Source organism: Sus scrofa, chromosome 7 (genome assembly GCF_000003025.6).
Source record: "Sus scrofa isolate TJ Tabasco breed Duroc chromosome 7, Sscrofa11.1, whole genome shotgun sequence".
NCBI classification, from domain to species: domain Eukaryota; kingdom Metazoa; phylum Chordata; class Mammalia; order Artiodactyla; family Suidae; genus Sus; species Sus scrofa.
The window spans coordinates 77,923,406-77,936,514 of record NC_010449.5 but is presented as its reverse complement, the minus strand read 5'-3'; the positions used below and the strand labels follow the sequence as shown (position 1 = coordinate 77,936,514).

The following is a 13,109-nucleotide window of genomic DNA, read 5'->3' as shown; positions in this document are numbered from 1 at the left end:
ATACATGAGAATAACCATACCAAGATTTTATCTCAAAAATTTTTTTACACTTATTTCTAAGTTCTAATAAATAGAACTTCCCAAATCTAAGAAGGACTACACAAAACAGTATGTAAGCAAAAACCCACAACCCGCATTACCGTTCCCATAGAAATAAAACACTACTAAGAGAATGCCTTATTCAGTCCTCAGAACAGTATTATAGGGTCCTAAAATATATTCAATTTATTCAATGTTTTCGTGTGATGACTGTTTTCTTAAAGCCCCTATCTTCTAAAAAACATACTGATATATCTATGGAAGAAATATAGTAAGTATTCATTTACTTCAAAATAACATGAGGGGAAGGGTGTAGATGCAGATACAGATGAAATAAGATTACCCAAAAATTATTAAAGCTGCATAAATTTATGAATTTATGAATACTGACCATACTATTTTCTCTTTTGCATGTTTGAAATTTTTTCGCAATAAAATTAAGAGAGCACTGAATAGGAGTTCCCTTTGTGGCTCAGCAGTTAACAAACCCAACAAGGATCCATGAAGACGCAGGTTCAATCCCTGGCCTCACTCAGTAAGTTAAGGATCCCGTGTTACCGTGAGCTGTGGGGTGGGTCAAAAATGCGGCTCGGATCTGCCATGGCTATGTCTGTGGAGTAGGCTAGCAGCTGTAGCTCTGAATGGATCCCTAGCCTGGGAATCTCCCTCCATATGCTGTGGGTGTGACCCTAAAAAGCAAAAGCAAAAAAAAAAAAAAAAAAAAAAAAAAAGGCACCGAATATATGCATATACATGGGAATAAACATTATCTATGCATCTCAAACTATACACAGAAAAATAGTCAACCTGGCAGCAATTTTTCACTCAGAAAAACTATTAACACTATAACATTCTTACTCTTCAATTTATGAACACTTAATTTAATGTCAAACCTTAAAACATAGGCAATAAATCCAAGTAATTCACAAAACTAAAAGTTAATTATTAGTGGTCACTTGTATTTCCAGTAAGTAAATTGGCTTTTTGTGTCTGTGTCTTTTTAGAGCCGTGACTGTAGCATATGGAGGTTCCCAGGCTAGAGGTAAATCAGAGTTGTAGCCACCAGCCTACGCCATTAACAAGCCTACGCCATTAACACAGCAGATCCAAGCCCCCCGTCTGTCACCACCACAGCTCATGGCAACACTGGATCCTTAACCCAAGCGATGTCAGGGATCAAACCTGTGTCAGGTTCATTTCCTCTGAGCCACGACTGGAACTCCTTTTTGGAGAGCAAACTAGATTAAAAAAAAATTGGGGGAGTGGGCTTTTAGGGCCACAGGTGTGGCAAATGGAAGCTTTCAGGCTAGGGGTCAAATCAGAGCTGCCAGCCACAGCTCATGACATTGCCGAATCCCCGACTCACTCAGTGAGACCAGGGATCAAACCCTTGTCCTCATGAATACTGGTCAGATTTGCTTCCACTGCACCACAACAGGAACTCCTGAAAAGCTTTTAAAACATAAATGCCCTTGAACAATTATACTTCTGGAGCTTAATTCTAAGGGTATTTACAAAATCTTAATTGTAACATCATTCAATTGTTAATAAAAACTGTTTATAGAAGGGGAAATTGGGGAGTTCCTGTCATGGTGCAGAGGAAAGGAATCCGACTAGTAACCAGAGGTTGTAGGTTTGATCTCTGCCCTCACTCAGTGGGTTAAGGTGTTGCCGTGAGCTATGGTGTGGGTCACAGATGCAGCTTGGATATGGCACTGCTGTGGCTGTGGTGAAGGCCTGCAGTTACAGCTCCAATTAGACCCCTAGCCTGGGAACCTCCATGTGCTGCAGATGTGGTCCAAAAAGACTAAAGACAAAAGACAAAAAAATAGATAAATAAAGGGGGGGGAATTGGGAGGGGGGCCTAATGGCCCAACAATAGAGTACTGGTTAAGTAAAATATTGCAGAAGTATGCCATGTAATACAAAGCAGCTATTACAATTTTTAAGAGATCTGCATTTAATAACATCCTACATTAATCTTATATTCATGTTGAAGAAAAAACTACTACTTAAATGTATGTGCTGGATGTATGACATGACTTTTCTGAAAAGCCTACATTTGCTGAGGTTCCCACAGAAGCGCAACATGATCTGCAGCCTCTTGGGAATGCTGGAACACAGGATGGATCCCTGGCCCGGCACAGTGGGTTAAGGATCCAATGTTGCCGAAGCTGCAGCGCAGGCCACAAATGTGGCTCAGATCTGATCCCTGGCCTGGGAACTCCACACACTCCGGGACAGCCAAAAAAAAAAAAAAAAAACAAACAAACCTGGAAGGCCACACGAAACCCTTTACTTTGGATGGTTAAGTATGTCTTTTTGGAGGGGCCTGCTTTGCATTTTCTAAATGTTATATGAGCATGCATTGCTTATTTGTACTAAAGGTAAAATAAAATGGAGCTACCTTCTCTTAAAAAAAATCTACATCAATCTTAAAGTCATAGTATTCCTCTTTTTTTGACCACACCTATGGCATGTGGAGGTTCCCAGACAGACTGAACCCCAAGCCACAGCAGTGACAAGGCCAAGTCCCCAACTGCTAGGGCACCATGGAACTCCTAGTATTCCTTTTTTTTTTTGGTCTCTTTTTGTCTTCTCAGGGCTACACCTGCGGCATATGGAGGTTACCAGGCTAAGGGTCTAATTTGAGCTGTAGCTGCCAGCCTACACCACAGCCACAGCAACACCAGGTCTGAGCTGTGTCTGTGACCCACAACACAGCTCATGGCAACATCAGATCCTTAACCCACTGAACAACACCAGGGATTAAACCCGAAACCTCATGGTTCCTGGTCGAATTTATTTCCGCTGCACCATTATGGGAACTCCTAGTATTCTCTTTTTAATTTTAGTAAAACTACATTTCAAACAGCACAAACAGCTGTGTAACTCCAAAATAAAGAAGTCAACAAACTTGCAAGAACAAGAGAAAATTTTCCTTTGGAAAAGCACATTTAACTACCTCAATTTTAGCCATGTTTTCTTAAAGTTAAAACAAAACCATTTATGTCACAATAACTATAATTAAAGCATTAATATAAGGAATTACAGCACATTATAAATGGCTACATCATTTTCAGAATACAGAATTTTATTGAGAGCTGAGGGAAAAATTTAACATGTATTCTATTATTCTTAAATGTCATTCCAGACTAGTTAGAAAAGCCTAAGACTGGTTCAATGAACTTCCAGGGAGTTATATGAATTCGAAAACTCAAAAGCCATATATTAATCTAAATGGGAAACAGGATGAGTATTTCAGACAGGAAAAACTGGAATCAGATCCAGTAGGAGAAAAAACTCATGGGACCTCTAATCTGCCATGGCTACCTCTCAAAAATAGCTATGAATTCTCCCTGGATAATAAATTTTTTAAGTTCTTTCAAATTGTGACTACAGCCCTATTACAGGCAACAAGCAGCCTATGCCCTCAAATGCTAACATAATTCATTCCATCACAACCAATCCTATTTTAAAGCTGTTTTTTACAACTTAACTACAAAAACTGCTTCCTTAACTCCTTCTACACAGGCTATAGTTATTTATACCCAGACACAGAATCTTAAGAGTTAAATATACCTACAATAAGGAGTCTCAGGTTTTAAAATCAGAAGCAAACTAATATGGTGTTGCTCACTACTAACAGTTTTCAATCTCACAAAGCAAAAATTTCCTTCTAACCCTCCTAAATCCCCCTGGCCCAGTCCAGAAGTAACCAATGCTATTTCACATGTATCTTTCTAGACATTTCTCCATAGTAGAAAATAAATTTCTGTAACATATGAGCTGGTGAAAAGTGCTAAAGAGTATTTAGAAGATTGAGGGAAAACAGCACTGAGGTGGTGGCTTCTGATTAAGAACCTAATGAAATGAGGAATCTAACCTTCTGAATATCTAATAGAAGAAAATTCCAAGGAAAGGTAAGGAGACCAGTGGGATGCTATTAACTATGGAGGAGGGGCACAACAGATCATTTAGGGTGTCTTGTAAATCACAGTAAAGTTTCAACTTTAAGGCTGAAATAGGCAGCTGTTGCATTTCAAGCAGGTAATACTTTCAAGCATTACTTTTGTGTGTGTGCACACTTTAAAGGGCCACACATGTGGCCTATGTTAGTTCCCAGGCTGGGGGTCTAATCAGGGCGGCAGCTTCCACCCTACACCACAACAACGCCAGATCCAGGCTGTACTGCTACCTACACCACAGCTCCCGGCAATGCCTGATCCTTAACCCGCTAAGCAAGGCCAGGGATTGCACCTGCATCCTCATGGATACTAGTTGGGTTCGTTACCACCAAGCCACAACAGGAACTCCTTCAAGCATTACATTTTAATAGAATCCATCTAGCTACCACACGGTGGTATGAAGAGGCAAAAGAAACATAAATCTATGACAAAAATGCACAAGAGACAAATGATGGCTTAGGACTGGATCAAATGATAGAAGAATCAATTACCAATTCTTGTTATATTTTAAAGGCAGAGATGACAGGATTTTCTACAATATCAGAGGTGAACTATGTGAGGAAAAAAGTTAAGGATGACTGACCAAAGTCTGGACTGACACGAAAACTGCATTTTTCACTAACTGAAATGGGCAACACTGAAGGAAGGTTTGAGGGAAGCATAGCAGGAGCCTAGGAGCCCAGAAGCCCAATTTTCCACTTTTAAATTGATATACTTATTTAACAGTCAAGCAAACTGTCGGGTAGGTAACTGGAGAGCTAAGTACATCATTCAGAAGAGAAGTCCAGACTGGTGATAAACGTGTGGGAATCATCCATCGGCTTATAGACAGTACCTAAAATCATGCAACTGAAAAGACCTAGGAAGTGTGAGTAGAAAAGAGAAGTGGAAGAACTTAACCACTGGGCACTCCAGCTGAGCGGGAGAAAAATCAGCAGAAAGAGAACAAGCTATTTTAAATGGAAGCTATTTTAAAATGTTTCAAGGAAGAAAAATGGCTAGAATGGTTAAATTAAACCCATTAAGTCAAGTGTGTTATGGACTGAAAAAGGACCACTAGACTTAAGTAACACATCCCTTGAGGCTGGGGGGGGGGGTTGTTTTGCTTTTTAGGGCTTCATGTGTGGCATATGAAAGTTCCCAGGCTAGGGGTCAAATGGGAGCTACAGCTGCTGGCCTACACCACAGCCACAGCCACGCCTGAGTTATGCCTGAGACCTACACCACAGCTCATGGCAAGGCTGGATCCTTAACCCACTCAGAGAGGCCAGGGATTGAACTCACATCCTCATGGTTTCTAGTTGTGTTACCACTGAGCCACAAGCGGAACTCCTGGGTTCTGTATTTTTAAAAACTATAAATAATACATTTTTTCCCCTCTACTGAAACTGTTTTAAATGAATTTACTTCCCTAAAAGAATGCTGTCTGTCACATCCAAAGATTCTGCAAAATTATACAAAACTACATCTACCTAAATAATTTATTACCTTGGATACTTCCTCATGCTATATAAACTCTTTGTGAATTGAACAACAAAATACGTAACAATGACATTTAGCTTAAAACCTGTTAAAAACAAAATCCCAAGGTATTTTTTTGGTACTGTAACAAAATTAAAGATTTGTTTTACTAGAGTACTTTCCATGTCAAGTACAGTCAGTCTAATATGGTTAAGAATTGAAATCTGGGAGTTCCGGTTGTGGCTCAGTGGTAACAAACCCGACTAGCATTCATGAGGACATGGGTTCAATCCCTGGCCTCTTTGCTCAGTGGGTTAAGAATCTGGCGTTGCCGTGAGCTGTTACGTAGGTTGCAGACCTACGTAACAGCCTGGGAACTTCCATATGCTGCAAGGGTGGCCCTGGGCGGGTGGGGGGAAAAAAAGCCAAGAACTGAAATCTCCAGGTTAATTGCCTTATTTGTTAGGTATGTCTAATTTGGGGCAAATTATTTATTTATATATTTTCTTTCTTTTGGCCACCCTGCAGCATACAGAATTCCAGGCCAGGCATCAGATCCAAGGGGCAGTTGCAACCTAAGCCACAACCTAAGCCTAACTAGTAACTTTCTAAAGCCAGCCTATCTATCCTCTTTAAACTCATCACCTTTGCTTATACACCCAAAGAAAACTCATTTGAAAAACCAGGGCAAATGCCCTTAGGCCTACTTTCTTCTAAGAAATAAACAGACTGGAGTTCCTGTGGTGGCTCAGTGGATTAAGAACCAGATTACTATCCATGAGGATGGAGGTTCGATCCCTGGCCTTGCTCAGTGGATTAAGGATCTGGTGTTGCTACAGAGGTGGCATAGGCCAGCAGCTGCAGCTCAGATTAAAAAAAGAACAATAGGAGTTCCCATCGTGGCACAGTGGTTAATGAATCCGACTAGGAACCATGAGGTTGCGGGTTCAGTCCCTGCCCTTGCTCAGTGGGTTAACGATCTGGCGTTGCCGTGAGCTGTGGTGCAGGTTGCAGACGCGGCTCGGATCCCGCATTGCTGTGGCTCTGGCGTAGGCCAGTGGCTACAGCTCCGATTAGACCCCCTAGCCTGGGAACCTCCATATGCCACGGGAGCGGCCCAAAGAAATAGCAAAAAGACAAAAAAAAAAAAAAAAAAAAAAAAAAGAACAATAGTGGCCTACTGTAACAGGTCTTCTAACCAATTTAGTCTTACTTGTACTTAGTCCTCATTACTAACATTCCCCACAAAACAGCCAGATGTAAATTCCAAAAATATCGATCTGATCTTTCCAATCTGCAAGGTCCTTCAACAGATTCCCAGTGTGCCAAAATAATCTAGATCTTAAACATGGGCCTATAAGGATCTGTATATTTTGCTTGGTACTTACCTGCCTATCTTTCCAACTTCACTTCTTATTCTATGCACTCATGGTGACTCTCCTCCAGTAAAATTTTGCTCTGAGGCCAAGTTCCTTCCCCCTACTATACGTGATTTCAGGTATGAAAATCCACTTACAGACCTCAATTTCAGCATCACTTCCCTTAAGTTCACTTTGCTGGCAGCACCCTCCCAACCTCCACATTCTAAGTTTGGTTCCCTTAACTATCCCTCACTCTGTTCCTTCATGGATGTAGACTATGAAAGTGCTACTCACTTTTCTTCTATCAATGGTCTATAATACTCATAAGGGCAGGAGACAGTATGCTTTGTTCATCTGTCTATGCCCAAGTCTAATGGTGATTTTCAGAATATGCACTGAAATGTTTAATGAACAAAAACATCTCTAACTTGAAACCCAGAAATCATGCAAAATTCCTCACTCATTATCACAGCCACCACCAAATTCCCCTAAATTTACCTCCTCCTAATCCCAATACCATGGCTCTTGGCCAGGCCAGGTCATTATTCTCCCTTCTATTTTAGTATATTCCTTATTCATCACCTACTTTCAGTCTCATTCTCCTCTATGCCATTTTCACATTGTGATCAAAATGACATTTCTAAAAATGAAAATCTGATGTCACTCTCCAATTTAGAATCTTTCAATAGTTCACCATTGGTTCCTGGATAAAATACAAACTCTTGGCATGGCATTAAATTTTTTTTACAATCTGGCCTTACCTCTTGAGATTCGGTTCAGCTCCCTTAAAAGCATTTCCTGATGTCTTAAAAGAGCCAATTAGGTACCCATTTTTGCATGGTTGACAGACTGCCTACCTCTACATTATCTCATCTCAAAAGGCTGAGTCTCTGAAGAACTATAATACTTTTTCACATACTCAAAACCAGAAAAACATGACCCATAAAATAAACTGAATCTATAAGTGAACAGGTGTCACAAAATGACAGAAACAGGTAAAAACAGCTTTCATACAATAGAGGGCATCAATAAAACTTGGATCTATAACAGAAAATTTTCCCATTCCTCAGATAACCTCAAAACATTCTACTTAACTTTCACCCATTGTTTTCCTTTGAGGCTGCCGTAAGTATTCACTAGATTTTACTTTCAGTACGACTAAAGGAAAGGGTCAAGTATATGATTTACACTAGTACCATGGCACTAAACATACCTTTAAAAAAATCATTTTACTTCTCCTCCCTGCCCTACCTCAGCTCAAAATCTATTAAAGCAACTGTAAAGTTAGTTATCCAAACATTCCACTACTGTCGGTAAAATACTACAGGTTGCTAATATTCTTAACTCTTTGGCTATCCACATCCTTACTAATCTTTTTTCTTGTGAAAGACCAGATTCACTCCTTTTTATCCTTGGGGACATAGTGGATTCTCTAATACCTAGCTAAGCCACAAGTAATCACTGAAAAAGAGGTCAACAGCTCTTTTCTGATTTGGATACAGAGATGATACAGATTTTTCTTTCTACATTAAAAAGCCTACTTATCCTCTTCTTTTTAAAAAACCTCCCAGTGACGTAGCATTTCAGTATCACAGGGTGTTTCTTGTGGTTTATGTTTAGTAACAGTCTAAATAGAACACAATCCAAAACTGTTGTCACAGACTCAAGGAAAGTTCTAAATGACAGAAAATTTTTATTAATTTGCAAGTCTAAGAAAAAGGACCACCTAATGTGTCGTGTCTTGTTGCTAATCATTAAAACAAACCATTTTCATTCTAAAGTATACATAAACTTCTGCTGCTCTTTCCAATTATGAAAACTCAAGCAAGCCCAAGTTTGATACTCATAATTCCATTCATTTATAAAATCTGAAGTGGTCTTCCTGGGAAATGTCTCTTGAGATACACACACAAACCCTTCACCTACACCACATCAACTAAACTCAAACAGGCGTTATTTCCTAGTCTTTGCAATGAAACCAAGTGGACCTCACACCTCTTACCATCACCCAGGAAGGGTGTGCATCTGTTCCGAAGGCCCCCCTGGCTCCAGATCATCCTGGCTGCTGCTGCTCCAGGCTGGGCATCCATGTTGCTGCAGCTTGTGGTTTGTGAGGGGCAGTGTACAGGAAAAGCAGGATGGGATTTCAAGGGAAACAGGAGGGAGATGGCTTTCTGGGAAAATGCCATCACCATCATAGGTGTTAAGTAGTACCACACACATTTTATTGCAGCACAGTTTAAAAATTTAACAAATGAAAGATTAAAAATAAAAAAAAATAAAAATAAAAAAATTAAAAATACAGACGTCCAGAGATGCTCTAAAACAGTTAAGTTAAAGATCAGGAAAAATAAGGTCACAGACTTAACAGCCAGCAAAATTTCTTTCAAGCGTGGGGAAGGGGATGAGGGCAAGGGGAGGTTGGGAGAGAAAAGGTTTATGTGATCAATCCACTTAAAAATGCTAATGCCTTCACTTTCTCTCCCAAGATGCAAAACTCCAAAGTCAATCAGGAGGCCGGAGAAATTCTTATCAACATTCAGAAAAACTCAAGATTTTAATCCGGTTAAAAATCATCAGTGTCATTATCATCATCATCATCACCATCATTAAGTATAATAAATAATAATAATAGTAACTAGTAACAACAATAAAAAGGAAATCAGCGGAAAGTCAGGAAAAATGTAAAAAAAAAATTGGAATAACTTACTGTAGCTGAAGATCAAAAAAATCTCACTGTAAAAAAACAAAAATAAAAATAGCCCAGATTAGAAAAACGGGAGGTGCAAAAATGTCAAGTCAGTAAAGTTCATTTCTTTTTCTTTCCAAAAGCAGTTTCCACAAAAACCGCAAGGGTAAAGTTCTCAGTAGCAGACAAGCAAAGCCCTTTCCACATCATCAATCAATCTAAAAAATACACGAGGAAGTAGAGAGGTCAGTTTATGAGAGGCTAAAAGGCTCCTCCTCCTCTAACCCAACTGCTGCAGAAAAAAATAGAAATTTAAAAATTACATCTTAAATCCAAGTCCCGTTTTTGGAAACAATTAAAAAAAAAACACCTGTAAATTTGCTGTAGTGCACACCAAGTTGCATCATTATGTTTAAAATGTCTTTATAAAATCATTTTTGGAATGGGAATGTGTGTGTTCTGGAAGGTTGGGGAAGGGAGGTTAAAAATCAAAGCTGAGCTCCAGTGAGTAGGGATGGGGTTCGCCTTGCTGCCCTGTGAAAGGAGAAGGGACAGTTTGAGTCAGAGTTCCTCAGAAATGTTGTGCCCTTAACCCCCAAGACAGAAACATCTGTCCATTGCATCTAGTACATTTTGGTAAAGCATAACATCCCATTGGGATGGAGGAGAGCCTCTGTAGAATAATCACCTCTACCAGTGATGGTCTTCACAATTCTTCAACGTCAGTTGATGACTAAAATTAACTAAATATGAACCTGTATTTCCTTAAGGGTTTCAAAAGAAAGGTAAAAAAAAGTCCACAGTCATCTTGATATTCGGCAATTTGAGCAAAGAAAATACGGAAAAACCAAGCCAACAGAGATGAAGTGAGCAGATGTCAAACATCAAGATTATGAAGATAAACAGATTCCTGGGCTTTAAATTTTAGGTCCTCATAGCTTTTCCCATGATACAAACAGAAGTGGAATGCTCTACCCTGAAAGATACATACTAGAGATGACATCTACTCTCCAAATGAGTGATCAAATCACAAGACCTGATAGGTTCTATCAGGGGGAAAGATGATTTAAACAAAGAGTATATTAATCCACTCAACAACAGAATGAAAAACCACAAAAAAAGGAAAAAAGATTATGCCTACTGAGTATTTAATGTCATAAAACAGACAAAAATAAATTATGGTCCTTAAGAAATTTGTTTCTGCCCTCCCGCTGATGTGTTTTTGTTTCGTTTTGTCTTTAGGGCCACACCCGAGGCCCATGGAGGTTGCCAGGCTAGGGGTCCAATCGGAGCTGTAGCTGCCAGCCTAGCCAGAGCCACAGCAACAAGGGATCTGAGCGCAGTCTGTGACCTATACCAAAGCTCACGGCAATGCCGGATCCTTAACCCACTGAGCAAGGCTAGGGATCGAACTGTGTCCTCATGGATGCTATCGGGTTGTTAACCACTGAGCCACAACGGGAACTCCCCCACTGCTTATAAACTAGTACATACAGCTAAGTCCAAGACAGAAACACCCTATGACAGGCTGGTTGTTTCATCTGCTAAAACAAGATCTGCAATGAGATTGCAGGTTTTTGATCAAGAATGACTGCACTTGAATTTCAATTTTCAGGCATGAGATTTTATTCTCCTTTTCAAATGTCAGTAAGCTAAAAATTTCAAGCTGAGCTTTTAAACTTTTCCTTGAGTCAATTATGTATGAATGACTACAGCAACAGAACAGGTACACAATTACCAAAATTTTAATCCCCACCCCAATTTTTTTTTCTTTAGGGCCACACCCATGACACATGGAAGTTCCCAGGCTAGGGGTCTAACTGCAGCTACAGCTGATGGCCACAGCCACAACCAGGAAGGATCCAAGCCAGGTCTGTGACCCACACCAAAGCTCACAGCAATGCCAAATCCTTAACCCACTGAGCAAGGCCAGGGATTGAACCCACATCCTCATGGATATTAGTCGGGTTCCTTTCTGCTGTGCCACAAGAGGAACTCCTAACCAAAAATTTTTAAGGTACATAGCAGACCAGTTTAGGGTTACATGTTACTTTTACACTAAGACTGATGTGTTAAATTGTACAAAGGTACTGACTATAGAAAAAGTTGTAGAAAATGTACATTATTTGAATGTTAGCTCCTTTGAGTCAGTGTTAAGGATGTTTCGTTATGGTAAAAAATTCAATTTTCTTCTGAACATAGCCTGAACCTAGTACTGGAAAATTTCAGCATATGGTAAGTAACTAAGCAGCTCGTCTACAAATTTTTTGCCCAAGTGTTACAAGACATAAGCTTAAAAAGGAGCATTATAAAAGAAAGCACATCTTTCAAAGTCAAGAGGTTTACCTGTCTCCCAAGATGGTATGTTAAACTGATGAGCACCACTTAAACAGCCAACCAACTTTTGACACCTAACTGTAATCTTTGCAATTAATAAACAGTATACCTAGTTTATACTTTGTCAAACCCCTGGGAAATCTGGATCCCTCTAAAGGGGTATCTCAAAGTGAGGGCTGTCAATCAACATCATGTGGCACTATTAGTGATTAGAGAATTGCAGTGGAAAACCCAGCAATCTGTTCTAACCAGCCCTCTGGCTGATTCTAATGTCTGCTCATGTTTAAGAGCCACTATATAGAATTTAATAAGGAATCTCTTTCCCCTAGTTAAGAGTGATATAAATAAATTTAAGAACATTATTACCTATCACAGTAAATGCTATACTATGAAACCCTACAGTTATCCTTTTTTCCTTTATAAACCCCAAATATCTAAAAGAATACAAGCATTATGCTACATCTAACAGTGCTGGTTCTTTATCATAGTCAATTCTCTAGTAAATTGTGTACAAAACCTTAAGCTTCTCTGATCCCAATGAGAATGAGTACACATTAAATTTGAGCACGTAACATCCCCCAAAGACAATAATAAAATTATTTGAAGACTGAAATACTGTTACTAAGGTAGTTAATAGTAACTACTAATACACAAAAACTGCTTTCAGAAGTTCCTGTGTGGTGCATGGGGTTAAGGATCTGACATTACAACTGTGGCTCAGGTTCAATCCCTGGCCCAGGAATGCTGAGGGTATAGCCAAAAACAAAACTGCTTTCAACATTAAAACTATTTCTGTACATGTTTTAGCTTTCTGGCAACAAAATTAAAACATGTAAGAAATCTAAGCTCCCTCATAAGTGTAAAACTGAATTCCAGAAAGTTTAACTGATTTGCCTGAGAGGTAATAATGGGGGGAGGGGGAAATATCCAGTTCTCTTAACTCCTCCTAAGCCAAGGATCTTTCTACTGCTAACACTCCCCAGTTAAAGCCTCACAGTTAAAAGATTAATCTTTAGTATTAGAATAACTAGCTACCTTGGAGTTTCTTGTTTCTAACAGCAGTTCCATTCATAATAACAAGGTCCCACACCATGTAAAACCCTCTGGAGACATAATCACGGAAAAGGTGTGTTTAAATTCTCTACCAAAGGAATAGCAAATACCATCAAGTTTTCCTGTGGCATAAGCACTGGGAAACACAAAAAGGTCAATTGCATCTTCCTTCTTAAATCTTCTTCAGCCAACATGAAAATG

General features: G+C 39.5%; 1 protein-coding gene across 37 annotated transcripts in view; it reads right to left on the bottom strand.

Moving 5' to 3' along the window:
• HNRNPC (heterogeneous nuclear ribonucleoprotein C (C1/C2)) overlaps positions 1 to 13,109 on the bottom strand; it is a 57,453-nt gene that overhangs the window by 42,036 nt on the left and 2,308 nt on the right. For 9 of the 37 annotated variants that reach the window (XM_021098249.1, XM_021098231.1, XM_021098242.1 and 6 more), the window contains 1 exon segment: positions 9,540 to 9,565. The gene's annotated coding sequence lies outside the window, so the exon portion shown is untranslated. 37 annotated transcript variants of the gene reach the window in all.